The sequence below is a fragment of the Apus apus genome, chromosome 6 (genome assembly GCF_020740795.1).
Source record: "Apus apus isolate bApuApu2 chromosome 6, bApuApu2.pri.cur, whole genome shotgun sequence".
Taxonomy (NCBI): Eukaryota; Metazoa; Chordata; class Aves; order Apodiformes; family Apodidae; genus Apus; species Apus apus.
Window position 1 is genome coordinate 7,628,377 of NC_067287.1, and position 19,503 is coordinate 7,647,879.

The 19,503-nt window shown below is 38.7% G+C and overlaps 1 protein-coding gene across 1 annotated transcript in view; it reads left to right on the forward strand.

Annotated features, from left to right (window-relative positions):
- Positions 1-1,301: 1,301 nt before the first annotated feature.
- NCKAP5 (NCK associated protein 5) overlaps positions 1,302-19,503 on the forward strand; it is a 373,160-nt gene continuing 354,958 nt past the window's right edge. The window contains exon 1 of the mRNA XM_051623988.1: positions 1,302-1,378. The gene's annotated coding sequence lies outside the window, so the exon portion shown is untranslated. The remainder of the gene's footprint in view (positions 1,379-19,503) is intronic.

Consider the following 19,503-nt stretch of genomic DNA (forward strand, 5'->3'; position numbering starts at 1 on the left):
TGTTCAGGTGTGTCGTTGCATCTAGCTTGATTTACATCAGCTGAGGGTCTGACCCAAGGTTGATTTGCTCTGTGTAAATACAGGAAGACTTTGGGTTGATGCTGTCATGTGTAGCGATTAAGAGCATAAAAAAACTTGGCTTCAGCTTGTTGCTGAGCTCAAGTTTTGGTTGTTACAGCGTTTGTGGAATGTGTAGACTAGGGTATTTGGATGCAAGTGGCAAGGTGTTTCCCAATATTGAAGCTCTGTGTGAAAGCATGTACAGGTAACAGATCTCAGTCTGTCACAACCTTTGATGGTGCCCTTCCAGGTTTGAAGTTCTGACTTGAAGGGAGTGACTTTTGAGAAATTGAGGTACAGGGTCCTAGCCCCTCTTTCAGCAGGAGCTCTCGGTGACAGAGGATAGATTCTGATTTGTAGCTGAACTAGTTCTCAAGTGAGTATCCTGTGCCTTGCTGGGAACTCAGTGAGTGTTTCAGCTCTGAAGTGCTACTTGGTGTTGGATCTCCACCTCTGAGAAGGAAAGGTCAGTATTTGTGCACCTAGTGAACAACTTTGTTTGATGCTGTTTCTTGTTTTCTTGTATTTTCATGTTTGAAAAGTGAGATCTCTTCAAAACACCTTTTAACTGAAGTTAGATGTCTTAAAAAGATCATATTTTTAATTCTGTAACTTTTAAAAAGAGGAATGAATAGAAACTTTTGCTTCAACTTGCTAAGGTCCTTTGCTTTGTGCTTTAAAATTTGTGCAGATTTGCACCCCTATTTACACTTTTTCAAATAAGAAAAAAACCCCTCAGGAGAATGCAGGGGTAAATTTTGAAAAAAAAATAAAAATGCTTCTGGCACTTTTAATTTTTCTTTTTTGCCTTGTGCTCTTTACACATTTAAGTTGTTCTTTTCTGCTTTCCCTGCAAACACTGTTTATTCATTCTAGGAGTACATTAGTTGGGCAAACAGTATTTGTACGTGTAGCACTGCAACTCCTACTAAGATGCAAATTGTGCTGCAGGGAAGATAGTTTGTGCTTTTCTTTCCTCTTCGCTTTTCTTTTTTGACAGTCGGTTAATAAAGACTCAACAATAAGCAGCTGCCTGTGATGTCATTTGGGACTTTGTCCACAGAGCTTGTATTTACAAGTACTGAGCAACTACACAGCAGCAGCAAACCCAGCTATCAGCAAACTTCATGTCTGCTGTTACTGGAGGACTTCAGTAGTGCTGTGGATGGTGTAGAAAGCTAACTCTGTTCTTCTAACCACAGACTTTTAAAGCTTAGTAAATAAACACTGGATAAACTCAAGAGAATTTCTGGACTGCAAAGACTTCTTATGGTTCTGAGTTCTCCAGGGCTGGCATGTTTTAACTGAACTGCTGCAAGTAAGACTTTTGCTGTTTTGGTGTTTTTATCATCTCTGTAAAGTTATTTTCTCTAGGAGTGTGTCAGCACTGTTATTTGTAGTTTTGCTTTAATTAAAAGAGTGGCAAGTATGTAGTTGTTAGGAGTAATTACAGCCGTGCATCTGAGTGTGGTTCAGCAACAGATTAAAGGACAAATGAAAACTTGATTCTGTCTTTTGTTTGCATGAGATTACACTGAAATGGCTCTCTCTTAATTTAAGAGATGAAACTCTTAAGATTCTTAACATCTCATGAGTGCTCTCATTAACTGAACAAAAACTCCTCTGTCTTAAAATTGTTCTTTTATAATTTCCTAGTATTAATGTTGAATGCTCAAAATTAATTTTAATTTTAATATTGTTTCCTTACAGTTTTTAGTATAGTTTTCTTAAAAAAAAAAAAAAAAGTTTTGTTTCTTATGCAGGCATTGATTTAAAGCAAAACTTTTATTCCCTGTTCAAATTCTGGAGGTATGTAAGTTTGAAAGAAAGAATCATACAGTTCTTTGAAACCTGATGTTTTTTTGGTTAAAATGAGTTGTAAATTATGTGTGAAATAGTAATTTTTGTTTTGAATGTTAATTTTAGAAATCTAACAAACCCTGAAACATCAAAGCAGAAATGCTAGTACACTGGTAACTGTGAAAAAACTTTTTCTATGCTGCCTGATGTTTGTGGGACAGAACTATTTTTCTGACCACTGATTAACTAATTTTTAGGAAAACTAGCTGTGTTTGTCATGGACTTATTTCCATTTTACAGAGGAGAAAAACTAGCCCATAGATGTGATTTATTAAAATTAGCATACCTACTTCAAAACCTGGTAACAAGCCTGAGGTCTCTTGCTTCTTATTTCAATCTTTCACCGGAAGACCATTCTAAATTACTGCAATTTCACTTGTAGTGGCTTTTCCACGGAGTAACCTGATCACAGTACTGTGTATGAGGAACTCCTTTATTACTGTTTACCTCTATTTAATGATCTGTCTTTGTGGAGACAAAGCACATTTCTGCAGAATGAAATTGGAAAACTATAATTGGCAAGTATATGAGGGTAAGTCAGTACAAATCAATCAAATAGCAGTTGGAGGTTTCCTCCTGAATTGTTATAATTATCAACTTTGTTTTGCTTTTCTTGCTACTGACTTTATTTACAAGGCCTCACAGTCCTACACAGCAACAGATTTTTGGGTCTTCCTATTAAGTTTTGGGTGGCTACAACTGCACGTGCCCCCCTCCAGTGACCGTGTTTCTATGGCGGATCAAAACCTGTCTGTCTCTTCTTTTGATGTTGTAATGTGGCTTGGGATGTCAAGATATTTTGCAACTTAGGAGCTGTTGTTCTGTCTTTGGAATTGAAGCATATTCTCCAGTGGGGGTGGAAAAAAAAAAGAAAGCCCTAAATTCAGCTCTGCTTTGATGCCATGTGAATGGCAAAGGCTTTTGGTGTTTTACATAGGCACTTAAATAAAAGCATAGAGTTTTATTCTTTAGGTGTTCATCCTTCATCTTCAGAAATGGTAGAAACAAAAAGTTTTTGTTCTTTAAAAGATCTTTTTTGTAGCTCAGAATCTTCCACTGAACATGAGGGCGAAGAACAGAGAATCATGATAAGAGCCTGGAGAGAGGAATGGGTTTAAGGTTAGGTGGTTTGATCCCTACCATTCTGACTCCTGTGGCCCAGTCTTTCCTTCCTGCTGTCACCTTGTGGCCATATATGATGGCCTACTGCTGTGAACTGATAAGGGTATTTACACTTGCAAAGTATCCAGGTATCATGTTGGCAAATGCCTGCACAATCTTCAGAATAAATAGAACAAAATGGGTTTAAAAAAAATGCACAGGTCCCACTTATCATTCTCACTAGAGTTAATTTTAAGTTCAAGTCCTAATGTTACAAATGTGAGTTTACCTAGTTTTTAAGGAAATCTCAGAAGTTATCTCTGATATTGGTCTTGTGCATGAGGATATAAGTGTTTAGAGACCTGGATCTATACAAGTAGAAGTCCTGCTCCAGTAAATGTGAAGTAGTAAGGTATAATTCCACTTCCACTTCAGTCAAGAGTAAATCTTGAGCTAATTACCTTAAGAGCCGAAAGATTCTCAAAACTTGATGAGCCTGGGGGTATTTTATTTTAATTTTCCTTTCTTACATTTCCCTTCTTACATTTATATTTTCTTACTTCTATTCCAGTGTAGCAAATTAGGATACACAGAGCAAGCTCACTTTCCAGCACTGCCTGAATTTTCCCCCAGTCTGAGAAATCTGCCCAGGGATACTGCATATAATCTGATAACATTCTGGGATGGCATTAAAGGAGACAATTGCCAACAGAATGTCAATTCTTTGGGCTTTCTCACCATCTGAAAAGAAACGGAATAAGTGCAGACTCCAGCCTGTCATCATCTGGCAAGTGGGACTGAGGTTGGGATAAAAGCCACAGAACAAAGGTGCCAAAGGGAAGCACAGTTGGCTGGGGAGCTTAACGCGGCGCAGCCAGGGCCAGATGCGGCGCGATGCTCTGCAGCCTCTGTGTGGTTCTGTGTGTGTTCAGCTCCTGCCAGGATTGGACTTATGCTTCAGAAAAATTCATGCCAAAGCTGCCAGAACATCTTTGGAAGTTATAGGACCTAATATGCAGTTTTATTACTGAAACAGGATAAATGTACAATGTAAATAGAACATGAACCATTAACACTTGTAATACTCTGATCTGTACTGCCTAATGATACTGCTCATGTAGCATGCAGAAACATGAATGACATTAGGTATTCCCTGATGGTTTCATAAAGTAGTTATGATGTTTTGGGGATGAAAAGTTAGATAGCTATTATGTGAAAAATACTTGAAATCTTTTATGTCTGTTGACTTGCATTCAGGTGAATCACAAACACGGTTTGTTTAGCAGCAGTGCCTTCTGGAAACTGGCAGTAATGTTGTCTGTAGGCTAATGAATGATGCAGACCCTGAAAAGCAGGCTGGATTATAAAGCAGTGGATAAAAACTATCTTGCTGAAAAATGGTCTGTTAGTATTGACACACAGCAAGAACATATGCTACTCTTAAACTGCATGTTTGGTAAGCTTTCCACAGGACAATGTTACTTGTTTTCCAAAGTCAAACTAGCCTTGGATAGTGCATGCACACAATAGGTCTGTGCAGAATCAAATCCATGTCACAAATTATTTACTTTGACAGTGCTAATTGATTATTATAATTCATCGTTATCTAAGTTGTTAAATTCAACAGTTTACTGTATCCTTTTGTTTCTTTGTTGCTCAGACATAATACAAATAGGAAGAGTTAATTACTGCATGCAACAATGGAGGCAAATTTCATTGTCTGCTTCACTTTGATTGGAGCTGTGTTGAATCACCACTGTGGATTTTCAGTAATGGTAGAGAAAAGAAAGAAGCAGGAATTGTTTTGCAGTGAAGTTGCTTTTTGGTGGTGGTTAGCATTTGTATTTTGAATAGCATTCTTTTTGCAGCTGGACTGTATTTTGCTTCCTTCACCTATACTAAATATTACCTAATTGTGCATATTGAAATCACATGTGTGCATGGATCCTGTTGGAAATCCGTGGCACTTGACATGAGTAAAATAGTTGCATTTGCTCCAAAAATGCCTTATTCCACCAGATATAAGCACTTTTTTCTTCAGGGCTCTGGTGATGTCCAGAGCTGCATCAGCTGGATTGTGCTTTTCATGAGGGAATTCTAGAGATATTATCTAATGGCTTATTTTATACAATTCCTAAAGCTCCAATCTATGCTGCTATCCTCTAAGAATTGGTGTAACTTTGCTGTAAAATGTGGGATCTTCTCAACTGCTCTGAAAATGATCTGACAAAATGGTTCATAGAAGATTTGAGGAGATTATTTAGCCAGTAGAGGGCCATGTTAAACTGGATAAACTAACTCCCTCTTGGTCTCACAATTTCAGTGAGTAACAGTTTAAAGCATATGCTTTTTTTCAAGGGCAAAATGAGTAAATAATTGGATTTTTTAGAAGCTACTGAATGATTAATTATTTGAAATCAGAGTCAGATCACTTTTACAGTACAACACAGTTCTGTGTCAGTCTAATTAGACAGAATTCTGTTCTTTAAAATGCATCATACCTACCAGTTTGTTTGAAACTGTTCAAGGTTGATAGATACAGCCCTAATAAGTCATTAAGCTGAGGTGATATATAGCAGCAGCATGTGCTTTTGCTATAATGACATAAATGAGAAAAGAATTGTTTTTCAAAGGTACAATCACGTTTGTTTTTGATGTTGCCTCTAAACTAGCAGTCATTATTCAGGCTCTAGTGCCACAGGAGTTGACCTTTGGCAAAATATTTTGTTATCCTCAATCTTTTATACAGGCCTTTTGTGAACTCCACACAGCTCTCATTTTGCTGATTGCATTTAAAGTCATTTATTGCACAGTGTTTGCCCTTCTAGCAGATGTTAAAGGATTCCCTGCCTCCCCCTTAAAGGCTACTCCTCTGCGGCATCTAATTATAACCTACACAAAAGATTAACAGATGTTATAATTGTCTTTACTCATTGATTAAATAGTTTCTGCATGATTTGCTCTCTCTTCCCCTCATTGCTGATTTGTGAGGTCTTTCTGGACAAGTCTGATGCATCTGCAGTTTGTTAATGGTTGCTGTCTTCAGTTTTTAACTTTTTGGATTTGTGGTTCATGTTGAGCAGGTTATAGATGTTGTTCTGGACAGTGTGACAAACTGGTTAAAAATGGGTGCATGAATATTTTATTTGATTCCACACGTTCTTGTTTTTCCTCTTCCTTTTAACCATTTAATCTGAAATGTATGTAAAAAGCAGACTAATTTTAATGCATGTAAGTTGAAGACTGAAGCGGTAAATGCTGAGATTTTCTTAGCAGTAGTTTTGTCCCCTATATACCAGCTGCCCCTTGCAGAGGAAATTAGCAGCTGAGGAAACCAAATTAAGAGGAAAATCCCTAGTAGGAGAAAATTTCTAGCAGAACTTTCCTGGTAGGATCTAGTAGGAACATTAGCAAACTGGGTTTGCTTGGAGTTCTTAGTGTGGCTCTTTTCTCCGTTCACCTTCTGATGAAACTCAGTTTGCTTAATTCTTGAGATAACTAATCTCTTCTCTGTTGTATTCCCACATTGATATCAGGGTCCTTTTCTTGGGTGCCAAGCGTAGCAACTGTGGTTCTATGAATCTTTTAACACCTTGAACTAGGTCAGGCCAAACAATGTTTCTCTTCAGTGAGGTGAAACATCTTGCACATGTATTTTCACTACTCCCACTTAAATGTCCTTCTCTGTTCTTTGGATTCCATGTAGCATTTTCCTTATTTCTTTCATTGACACAGATGTGAATCACTTTGAAATCCACAAAGACTTCCACAACAGTCTCTGAACATCCCACCGTTCTACAAAGTTGCATCTTTCAAAGGGCCTCAGCCTGAAGTGCTCAGCCTTGCTTAGTACAGAATTAGCACAAGAAGAAATAAACAAACAATAGAAAGCATATTCTCACATGTTCTCTAACAAAACTTCTGGTTGGGTTAAAGAAAAGAAACAGATTAAAGGCTTGAGGCTGGAATTATAGCCTTGGTTATTCGAAATCCATAAAATATTTTGCTCTTCCCCTGCCTGTACCCTAAATCCTGCTTAAACATAAAACTGTTGCCTTGATTCCTAGCCAAAGGAACCATCTCATGTTCCGTTTGGGCATAGCTTCTGCTATCAAACCTTTTTTTAAATTTATTTTTTATTTTTATTTTTGGCTACCAAAAATATTTGAATTCTGTGGGGATGTTGGAAATATTGACCAAATTAATGCAGATTCATAGATAAAAATAACGAGTTTTATTAGCCTGCATAATAATCTTTGAACTGCACAAAAGCATTTGTCCAGGGATTCAAAACTGCTCTAGAAACAGAGGTACTTTGTTTGTGGGATTAACAAAGAGGACTGTATCCTCCTTGTTTTTTAAATGATATCTTGGTGCTCCTGAATACTTTCCATTTACGAGTTGGGGGGAGCAGATTATAGATGTGTCAAAGAGAATTCCAGGGTGCCAACTGTGCTTGCAAATTGTATTTTAATTATATAGACACCTGTCCTCGACCAACTTGTAATATTTCATAGAGGTCACTGAACAGTCAGATGGTGGAAATTACTTTTATTCAGTACTGACCTGGTCTGAGTTTGAAGTGCTGATCCACAGGTGAAAGGCTAAAATCCCAATTACCAATCATCAGATCTATCCAATCCCCATATCATGTTGGTGACAAAAGGCCTCAGTGCTCTTTGCAGTGACACATGAGAAACATTTGGAAATTACTAAAAGTTCAGCCAAATTAAGGATTTCTCATCCACTGCTACTGAGGTATTGAAGTGAAACCTGGTCTGACATTTTAATAAACGGCAATGTCTTGTGCCACTGGCTGTGAGCCCTAACATTTGAGACTACCTTTCAACTTTCTTTTAAGGCTGCACGAGTAAATGAAAGAAGGACCAAATGAACTGAAGAGACAACAGTAGCACAAAATGCGAAATCTCGGATTGGGCTGTTTTCCTCTTGTCTCTGTTTGAGCATCTGTAGACTTGTATTTAATTATGTGCCTTTTATAAAACTAAGAACTTCCTTCTCTTAGGCTGCAATTCTGTCATGGTGTTATTGATTGGAAATACATCACTATGTTCATAGGAAACAATTTCTGCCACTTATATTTACCAATCTTGAATCAAATTAATCGCTTTTCTTCTCGATTACCACGAAAATCTCCTGTCACAAGGAAAAGGTTTAGACAGGTGTCAATAAGAATTTGACTTGATGACTGTTTTCAGCACAACCCTGAGAAAGGAATGGTTCCTAAGGTACACAGCATGGGCAGCATGACAACGCAGAGGCAGCCAGATACCACATGGCTTTCTCTTTTCTTTCCTCTTCCTGGAGTCCTGTTCATAGGTTCTCTTCTCTCTGGTACTATAGGTAGCATCACTGTGAGACAACAGGGAAAAACATAGGTGAACAGCTCTATAGGCTGCAGCATCCTGCTTAAGACCCCCAACTACTACAGGAAAAAAAGGAGTCTGTTGTAACTTCTTCTTTTAAAAAAACAAGCAAACAACAAAAAAAAACCCCAAACAAACAACAAAACAACAACAACCCTGCTGCTTTAATGCTTCCTGATTTGCCCTGCAGGGAACAGAATTTAAATCTGTGAAGGGAATTGAGGATATCTGGCTCATTGGTTGGTGGCAGAATTTTCTTCACCTCTTTGGATTTAATTCTATTCTAGTTGCATTTCTACCATCAGATTGATTTTGGCAGGATGTGGAGAAAGAATCATCCCTGTTTGGGTGTGTAGTGATGTAGGCATCTGGTAGACAGAGGCGTAATGACACAGAGCAGCAGCACTAACAGAAAGATTCACTATTAAAGTCTTAGACAAAGAGGAATGAATCTGTAGATGGTGCTTATATATACTATGTATTATAACCTTGACAGTCTAGTGGGGACAGCAGAGTTAGTGAATCATCTTAAACCCCACAATCAAGACCAGGGACCCAACTCAAACTATGGACAAACTTTAGGCCTCACTGAAATGAACCAAGTACACTTCCTTTCTTCTTTGCCTGTGTGTGAAACTGTTTCTTCCCATCTCCTATTAATAACCCTTCTACAGAACAAAATACTTTAAAACATTTTAAGTCTCAAAATGCAGTTTCACATTCAAAGTGGATCATTTAGAACATTTAAGTGTGTATGAACCCTTCCTCATAAGTTCAGTTATTTCAAGACTGGAGGTGCATAAACTATGATCTTAAAAGTTTTATCTAATTCTGCACATCATTACTTTAAAGAAATAATCTAGGGAAAAAAATTCCTATTTGAGGCATTAACATCAATTCTAGAAGAAAAAGTAGATAATAATCCTGTGCTAACCCAACTGATGCTACTGCAAGCAAAAATATCTTTCAGATTTTAGTGAATGACGAACTTCTGAAATGTCAGTGTATTTTTTTTTTTAGTGTCACTTTTGGCAGTGTAATTTTTACTTTGCATTCTAAATGGGCAGATGCTTGAGAGAAAAAAGACTGGAGAATTTTAATACTATGCCTCCTCTCTTTCTAATATTTTCTGGACAGTTCTGTATCCATAATCCCAATGTGTCAGATTATTATCTGTGACAGCAGACTGTATGTTCTCTTCCATTTCAGTTGGTAAAACTGAGTGCAGATGAGTTTAAGACTGGTAGAATGATGTAAAACATAGGAGAGTTATGAACCTTTTAAGTAGGAAATTCATGAATTTTTTTTTAATTTACATTTTTATTAAGCTTCTGGCAGATGGAAAAATGAGAAATCAATGTGTGACAGCCAGTCTTCACACTGAGAAACTGGAGTAAGCACTGCTGGCAGCTGACTGCACAGGGGGAAGGATGGAGTGGCTTCCCTCCCTGCCCCCAAAGCAAAAGCCTTTCACTTTAGTTCCCTCTAATGTGGGCTAACCAGTGCAATGCATAAAGACAGACTCTGAGAAGAAAGGGAGAGAGGGCTCTTCTCTTCCCCATCAGGGTCTTCAGACAACCCGCTCCTGGTGGCATCCTCACTTTCAGTGTGGTTTACTGTACTTCATCCTGCCTTACTTTTTGTATGACAACTGTTCCTTTGATTCTCTGGGAATCAGTCTGTATTGGATTTCACTTTAGGTAATTTCTTCAGATAGTCAGCATCATTTCCCCTCTTTATTTCTTTTCAGCCTATTGTCAATAAACTAATCAATTCCTCACTGTCTGTAGTGTTAGTATACATCCCTCAAACTTGAGTAGGTGGTAATTCCTTCCCATGTTAGTCTCCTCTTTGTCATTGTTTGAAACTACTCTGAAGGGACTTGGTGATTGTTTCTCACTGAGTCAATAATTTAATAATCTTTGCTGCTATTGTCTGAATTGCATCAAGTTTGCCTTGCATCCTTTTGGCCCAGAACTGAATTCAGCATTTGAGATGAGCTTGCTCTAGAATTGAGTAGAAAAAAAGAGGAGAAGGGCTGTTTGGTACACTGGCACTGTCTGGTATTCTGTCAGTGTCTAAGGCAATATAAATGAGGACAGAACATAATCAATTTCTAAAGTTTTCATAATAGTTTTCTTGGCCATAAACTGAAGATGGAGTTTAATCAATCTGTATCTGTTCCTTTTTAATTTTACAGTCTTGCTGTCCCACAGTCCTACATGCTCTGTTGTGTAAGAATAAGGTAAACTTGAATTGACTTGGGAAATCTCTCTGGAGTTTTTCTTTATCTCTGCTCATTGATGTATAGGGAATACATCCCCCAACAAAACGAGATGGTAGAGCTGACTTATACCCTGTTGCCTTCCTGTTGTGAGCACAAAGGCGAGAGTCACTGAAGTGTCTGGAAACAGTGGAGCTGCATTCCTTTGGGTCTGATTCTCGGATGTTGTTAGGTTGGCTGAAAAATAGAGTACACTTCTCACTTCTGCAAAGGCTGAACAGCCAGGGAGTCAGCTGAAGGATTTTAGTGTCCATTCTTGCAGGAGCTAAGTTTTTTCTGGCTCCTCCAAATTCAGCTCAGTAGTGTGTCTCTTCTGTGTCTTGCCTGTAGCAGTGGCCAGAGGTGACTGCAGAGTCCAAGACCTGCAGCTGTAGTTCTAGCTGGCAGATCTAACAGTTCTAACTGTACAAATCTGCAGGACCCGGTGAAGGTATTTGCATAGCAAAATGAAGGATATATGTATATTTTTTTCTGATAAAAATATACAGTGCCCTGTGTGGGAAGCATCTGGAACTGCTCAGCCTAATGAAGCTGAATATTCTTCCTTTGTTCCCATGCTACAGTCTTTTCTTTCAAACCAGGGACTTAGTTCTGCTTTGGCTGGCCCTCGAAGAGAATGGAACTGTCTTTTGCCTCTTGTTCTTCACCAGGGTTGGACTTTAGTTATGGTGGGGTGGAGGAGCTATTTTCAGTTATGCGTATGACATATGTTTTACTGTATCTTCCCTTTCCTTATGCTTCCCTTCCCTTATTTTTCATAGGACAGAAAGGGATTACGAGCTTGATTCAGCTTCTTTTCTGGGCTGTTACTGAACTAAAACCTTCATTATAAAGTTATTGCCTGCAATGCAAGGATAGGCAGCAGCCCAATGGGAGTGTCTGTACAGCAAGAGTGAAATGTGGGACACCGTGTTACAGCCCACAAAGCCCTAGATTCATTAGAAACAAATTCTGCAGTCTAGACATTGAAATATTCCCTCCGATGCAAATTACTGGGTATCTAAGGAGGATGTGCAGAGCTGGGTGCTGAAGATGTTACTATTAACTGAGGAAATATTTTTACAATACTTATTTTATATTGAGAGTTTTCCTTTGAGCCAAATGAACATTTTGAAGCATTACCCAGTACTCGGTGGAGTAAAACCAGATGTCTGAACACTATCACTAAGTTAAGATGATTTTAACTATTGCTTATATCCACAAGCTGGGATTCATCAGTAAATAAATGACCTTTCGTTCCTTTCATCTCTGCTGCCAGGGAGGACCAAACCAAGTAGCATTCATCTGGGACACTTTCTCACAAAACTGCTTTCATGCTGTTAGAAAATGTTTGTAGCGAAATACTTCATTGTGCGCAGACTGCAAAATGAGTGAATGAGAGACTAGGGAGGTGATAGAGACAAAAAGCTGCAAAGTATATTCAGTCTAGTGTCTGAGGAGATTGTGTTCAGATCACGGAGCCATCCTGTGACCACTGCCCCCATCATCCCTTTTAGCAGTGCAGGTGGGAGGGGTGGAGCATGCACAAAGAACTGATGATTTTTAGTGGTCCCTCTGGACTGTGACTAGGGCAGATGGGCAGGCAGAAGAGATGCTGACTGAAATGCATCTAAGAGAAGAAGGGATCTTTAGGCACATTTCACAGGCTTTTTTCTAGTTCTGGTTTCAAAGACTGAGTTGGCTTACAACAGAGACTCCGATACAAGTCTCGTGTGCAGGTTTGAAAATCTTGGTCTTTCTTGAGTAGTGCCTTGATTTACACCAATGAAAGAAAAAAGAGAAGAAAACGCAAATCAAACTGAGCAAAATATAGGGAACTTGACTGTGTACTTTAAATTCTTCTGTTAAACTGATTCAGATGTTGGATTTATTTGCATGTGTTTTTCTAAACATTGCAATGTATTAGATGCGTACATATGAATTTGGTAAGTTATCCCTATTGGCCTCCCAAACTGGACGTCACTGCCTCTGATGATGATTCCGCTTTGGCTCTCTGCTGCCAGTCAGCCATTTCACCATGAGAAACAGCTAGCTCTAATAATGATGTACTAGATTACAGGAGTTACATCCAGTTGATACCAGAGGTGTCTTTATTGGTATATAAACGGAACATGTGTTTTTTAACCTCAAAATCTCCACAGAACCGTTTAGGTCTGTAAATAGTAACAGTGCCATTTCCTCAGGTGCTGGAGTTCAGCTTCACCAGGTGCCTGGAACTGCCTGTTCCCAGCCTAAGCTTGGCTGTTGTTCCCAAGGGAGACAAATGTGTGTTGAAGCCCCCAGAGGTAGCTAATACTGTTGCTGTGTTGGGAGCATGCCTTTTGCAGATTAACAGCCTAGGTTGCAAAACATTGCTGAAAGAGCCTCAAGGGCTAAGGGAATCTGTCTTTACCATATAATAACCTATATCACATAAATTATAATATTATATAGTAATAAATAATATGTAATAATGAGTGGTTAGAAACTCATCCAAGAAAAGGGAGCTTTGGATCTAATGATTTCTTCAGCTTGGGTAGCCTCAGACTTACTTGCATATCTTTCTCAGGTACGGGTCTTACAGCTTTCAGAAGGATTGGCTTTCAGTGCAGGGGTTAAGGATACGCAAACATGACTGTCATAATCTGTTTTTTATTGATGATATCACTGTAATATATCCTTTTCTTCCATGCTGTCCTGTCAACCGATTAATGCGCTTCATCTGCTTATCTTTCATCATTTTTTGTCTCAATAATTTTATTGCATGATATGAATGCTTCATATGTCCCATAAAAGCAAACAGGAGAAGCTAATCCTTTGACCTTTCCAGCATTCTTTGGTGTAATTTACTGGTGATTCTTCTTCCTGCAGCATGGCCCTGGAACCCCATGATAAAAATGGACAGCCAATCCAAACAGAAAATGCTGAAAAGGTTAAAGCTTTGATTATGTTAGTCTATAAATGTTCATACTATTTTTCTTCTTTTAATTTTTTTTTTTTTTTCCCCTGTCTTTTGCCAGAACAAAAATGAGAGCTGAAAATGGCAATGGATGAATCATGCTTATTACAGAACACGGAAATTATATCAGTTAAAACCATTCTTGTTAATGCTGAAAGAACGTAATCTTGTGCCCTCTCATTTTATGTCACTGCAACCCACCTTATCCTCTTAAATGAACGCATGCATCTATTTAATTAACCTGGTGAGAAAATGAGATATAAATCTTTTAAATGCTTCTCATGCATTTCATCTGGACAGCTGTCGTAGTAATAACATCTTTAATTCCATATTCTTTATTTTCTGATTTATTGAAATTCCTGGTATTATTTTGAGCTCACTGATAGGTTTGTTAGATTTAAGCCCTTAATCTTAAATTGTTTAAATCCTAGAAGCAATGCTATAGAAAGCTTTATTGTTTGTTTAGTTTGCTGAATAAATGGAATATCATCTTGCATGGAGAAAGCATAAATGTATTTTGAAAACTGTGCATGAAACAGAGTAGAATTTGGTAGCTGAGATGCTTTGTTTTCAGTATTTGTTTCTAGAACATTGTGCTAAGAGTCTGTTCTTTGCTGCAAAGCAATCAACAGTCAAAAATAGCAGGAGACAGTCCTATGTACCCTACTGATTTCCTTTCAAGGGATGGGGTAAGGGCAGCAGAGATCCACATAATTTGGCTCTCAAATTAGTCAGGCCTCAGTTTCTTTGTAGACTGTCATGTGTCAGTGTCATATTTAATTAAAATCACAACAAAAATGAGAAGGTTCCTTGTCTTGCTCTGGCCCTTCCCACACTTCCTTGGAACTACTTTATCATGGCCTTGTAGAAGACCACTGGACAGTTTTCAATCACAACTAGAAGGACCACTGGGTTAAGGAGTGGTTTGTATCACAAAATAACTTGCAGGTCATGGCAGTACACTTCCAATACCCTTTGAAACAGCTTTAGAGATTGTAAGAAATTTGTGATGTATCAAAATTAATTATGCCACAGGGAAACAAAAAAAGAGAGCTATAGAAAAATCTTTTTCTATATAGATATTTTCTGATTGACTTGAATTTTTTTAAATATAATTTTCCAACACCAGTCAGAATATCTAGATATGTAGACAGAAAGGTACAGCACTGCTGTGTTTGCTGGCTTGTAATTCTTGGAATATTCTACTTATCTAAGCATTTTAGCTTCCTGCTTTGGAATTTTTCTAATTTAATTAACTCATTAATGCTGGCACATGGCACATTCTCCTTCCCTCTCCTCAAAAATGTGACTTACTTAGCTAAATAGCAACCTAATCCAGTGGGTGTGAATGTACAGTGCATACATTAGCACTAACAAACTGCTGACCAGCCTAAGCAAATACCTGGGAGTATTGGGCATTAGGCAGGCTCTGCTTACAGCATTGCTAAGAAATACACTGTGGACAAAACAAAAAACAAGTTGGGAAGTTTCAGGTTGCAGAAATGCTGAAGTCGCTGTGTTTTTTTGTTTCCCAAGTGTTGAAGTTTGAAACATCAACTTAAAAGAGAATTTTGAAATGACTTTTCTCCTTTATCCCTTACAGCCATGAGCAGGGTAGATACCGTGACAAGAAGAGATAGGGGTGTGGTAGTGAAGCTATGTTCGTGGATCACTTTTAATCACTAGGCAGAATTCTCTCATCTTTTGTGAAGGTGTGGTTTTATGCTGTTCCTGCTCTGATGGTTTGAACACTTTACCATTAAAACAACAACAAAAAAAAGCCCCATAAAAAACAACCAAGGGAAATGCATTTTTGACAGGCCTATTGACTGGGAAGATAAATTTAGTGATTTTATACAACTGAACAATCTTTGATCTGTTCAATGCCCAACAGTTCCTGAATTCTCGAACCTCTTTTTCTTCCAGTTCTGAAAAGGCCCAGGCAATCACTTATTTACCCCTTATCCAACAAGTACTGCAACAAAAGCAAGCATATGCACATTGGTGTTAGCACCAGAGCTGGCAAAAGCAGCAGAGAGGGACAATGACAGATTCCATTAAATTCAATTAGATTCTTAGGAAACTGAATCACTCCAGACATTTGTAATGAGATATAAAATCTTTCACCTTTAGGTCACCTGTTCATTCTAGCTAACATTTGCATTGATGGCAATCTACTTTCTCGTAGCTGCTTCCTGACCTATGCTAGTGATACTATTTTCCTTCTGCTTTCACTGCTAAGGGATAATACCAGTTCTGGTTATTCCTTTTCAGTCTTAAAGTATGGCTGTCAGACAAGCAGGACAATCAGATAAGAAAAAAGTGATTAAGGGTGATCACTGTGTAACTTTGGCCTCATTCCATTACCCAACAGTTTGTCCACATTGCAAAACCTGTCCTCTTGTTAACACCTTGGAAAGACAAGCAGACTGCTGGGAGGGAATACCTTGCTGCCCTATGAGTGTTTTGCCTTCTGGCAGTGTTTAGGTGTACAAAGCAGAGGGTGGGGAGGCTGTGTTATATCTATCCTGAATTTAAACAAAAGGGCATTAGTTTGCAGAGCTGTCATTTTTTTTTTTTTTTTTCATGTGTTGTAATGGTTAAATTTATACTAATTTGTAAGAGATGGAAAAATAAATACAGTCCATTTCCAGTTACCAAAGAGAGATGCTGTGTGCTCGTTCCCAGCTGTCATATGTTGGCATAGCTCTGTTGAAATGTAACTGCAATTTCAAACTGTCTGGAAATATCTTGGATACTTATCTAAGGAATATAATGTTATACGTTTTCATCAGCTAAAGCAATATACATCAATCATCCTTTGTTACTACTAGAAATGAAGAAGGTAATCCAAGAAATTTCTTGCATAGATTTTAGAGAGTGCTTTTCTATGTTAATCACACCATTTCTCCAGGGCATAATTTGAGAGCCATCTCCTGAAGTAATGAACATTCTTGTATTGAGTACTAATAATACTGCACTTTAGGATGTGTAATCAAGCTGATGCTTCTGGCATGCTGGCTTTATGAACACCGTGGGCACACCGTATTGAAGCAAGATCTCACTTAGGTCTTCCCTTGAGAGTTTTTTCTGTGCCTGTACAAAGCCTTTTTCCCTGAGCTCAATGCAAAACTGTCGAGACAGTAAGCAAACATCTGGGACCTGTGTTCTCTTGGACTGATCCCTGTACAGTTCTTGAGGATACAGGCTTAATCACTGAATGCCTCTAACTTCAGTGCCTTCCCCAATATGCTCAGCAAAGCTGAACTCTATAGTCCCTTAGAGTAGATTCCTACAGCAGAAACATTTCCTGCAGCACAAAGAATGGTGAGATGTGCCCCCGAAGATTTGGCAGTGTACATAAGTGAGTGTAGTACCTGGGACTGCACCATAAATCAGAAGTGCTCTTGCAGTTATGCACTGTTCAGCCGAGCTAAATGGGACAGTCAGGGTCTGAATGCTGATTGCTGGGTCTCTGCTGTAAAGATATCAAAAAGCAAATTGGTCTGGGAAGGCAGATACTTTTCCACAGCCTATTCTCTTAATAGCACAAGAATAGTTATTTCTGATGATTGGGCAAACTGATTCTCAGTGCTTCTACATTGAAAGACTGTTCCATCTGGAAAACCACTCTCCTCTGCTGAGCTTCCCGGTGGATGTGTTATCTCCATTTTGAGTTGTTGTTAGTCTTTTGGTTGATTTCAGAGGAAGGGGTTTACCTGGGAGGGTAATTTTTTCTCTGTGACAAGTAGCATGATGCACAAAAACGACCATCCCATGATAGAAACTTGTTCTATTTTTGTTAACTATCTCACTCTGATGATCATTTTTCTTTAAAGGCCTTCTGAGTTGGGTACTTGAGGCACCAACATACATTGGTACAAGCGATGTGTTGTATTCTCTTCTCTGATAATTACCTGTGATTCAAAAGTTACTGCAGCCTTAGGTTGTCACCTCTTTAGGAGAGATCCAGGACAGCCTGCTAAATGTAACACACCCAGAGATTTGAAAGTTCAGAATTAAAGGACAACAGACTATTAATTATGCCTACAGCTAATATGCTATGCTGCCTTGGGCTCAGCACATGGACCTACTCATGTACTGGTGAAGCAGCTCCAGACCTGCAGACTCCACTCCTCCCACACACAGCATGTGCTGTGCTAGGTAGGGCTACCATAAATCCGCTGCTTGAGGTGCCCAAGGCAGTGTAGCATGTAAGCTATAGGCATAATTAATAACCTGTTCTTTAATTCTAAACTAGAATTTGGTGTGGTTCCACCAAATACCTGCAGACAGAAATTTCAGGCACTAACTCATATTAAATACTTGACCTTTATGAGGAATATTGGCTCCAACTGCAGCTTTCACTAGCTCAATCCTAAGTGGGTCTGTACTCGTTGATCAACAAAGACTCCCTTGGTGGAAGTCATGCTCTCCAGGCATGATGAATGCACAGAAGAATGATATAAGGATTACATAAGGCCTTTATTTTGCTAATTTCTGGCATAATCACAAGAACAGTGTAATATGTTGCCTCTGTGTTTGTTCCAATCTATTGTATTTCTTTTGAGACACGATAGCTAATCAGGAAAGAATTGCTATGATGTGGTAGCACACCACTGAGATTCTTTAGCTGAACTGAATGGTGTGTGTAGCTTTAGGACTGCTGCTACAAAAAGGAAGCAAAGGCTTGCAGGTAAACCTGAAAAAACCCACAAGGCAGGAATAATCACAGTGCAATAACTGATATTTTCCTCCTATTGTGTTCTCATTGCATGTGTTCTTTAGACAAGTGTGCATAGAGGCTATTTTTATCCAGTTTTGAGAAAAAAGTACTGTTATTATCTTGCATAACTGTAAACCAGGAATACAAAACAAGTGCAGGAGACACCAGGTGCTGTTCAACAGAAGGCTGAATTTACCACAGGAAGCCTTGGTAGCTGGACCAATTACAGTTTCCCTATGGGAAGTGTTTTACAAGAGTAGTCCCAGTTGTGATGCTCACATTGCACCTTGATGATCCCAGTTTGCATGCCTCTGGGAACCCTCTGGATTCCAGTTGGCTTTAGAGGTTTAGCCTGAGGTGTCCTGCTCTCCTTGCCGGCAGCCCATGCTCGGCCAGTAGTCAAACTCATCATGGCAGAGCATCCGAGGCCAACCTGGGGAAATAGTTGTGTTGGTTTTATCTGCTTGATATCACCACAGAGACAGATGGGACCATTCACAGGTGCATGAGAAGTCAAATCTATGCATGTCATGCAAATACATCTGGATGGCACATGGAAACCTTATTTTGGGAATGCTAGCTGCATTACTCTGCAGCCAAAACCCAGTGGTATTTGTGCGTCACCTGGCTGTTCGTGGCTGAAGGTGCTATTTGCAATTAGTAAAAAGCATCAGAAATAGTCAGATTTGTCTTTTGCTGAGTCTAGTTTTTCAGTCAAATGCAATTAGTTTCTCTAGGTTTAGCATTATGTAGCATTGTATGAATATCTCCACCTTACTAGAATTGTTTTTCAGTAGGCTTCCACATGAAATCTCGAATGAAAAATAAGGACAAATTCTTTCAGTGAAAATTGTCCTTAAAGGAGATAGCCCAGATGAAGAGATACAAGATATTGCCCTCTGATCCAGTAAATGCAGTCACTCTGAGATGCAGAAAAAATTTCCTGTATTTGGCTCTGTATTTATGCACATATCTGCCTGCCTTAATTTAGGCTAGATTCTGATTTCTGTTATTATTCTACTACTTTCTGTAAATCCTGAATAAATTCATAAGCTTTGCCCCTATTCCTGAATCACACACAATAAATATTACTGGTATTAGTTACTTATAAGCTTGGTTTTAGTAGAAACTGTCATCCAGGAAGAAC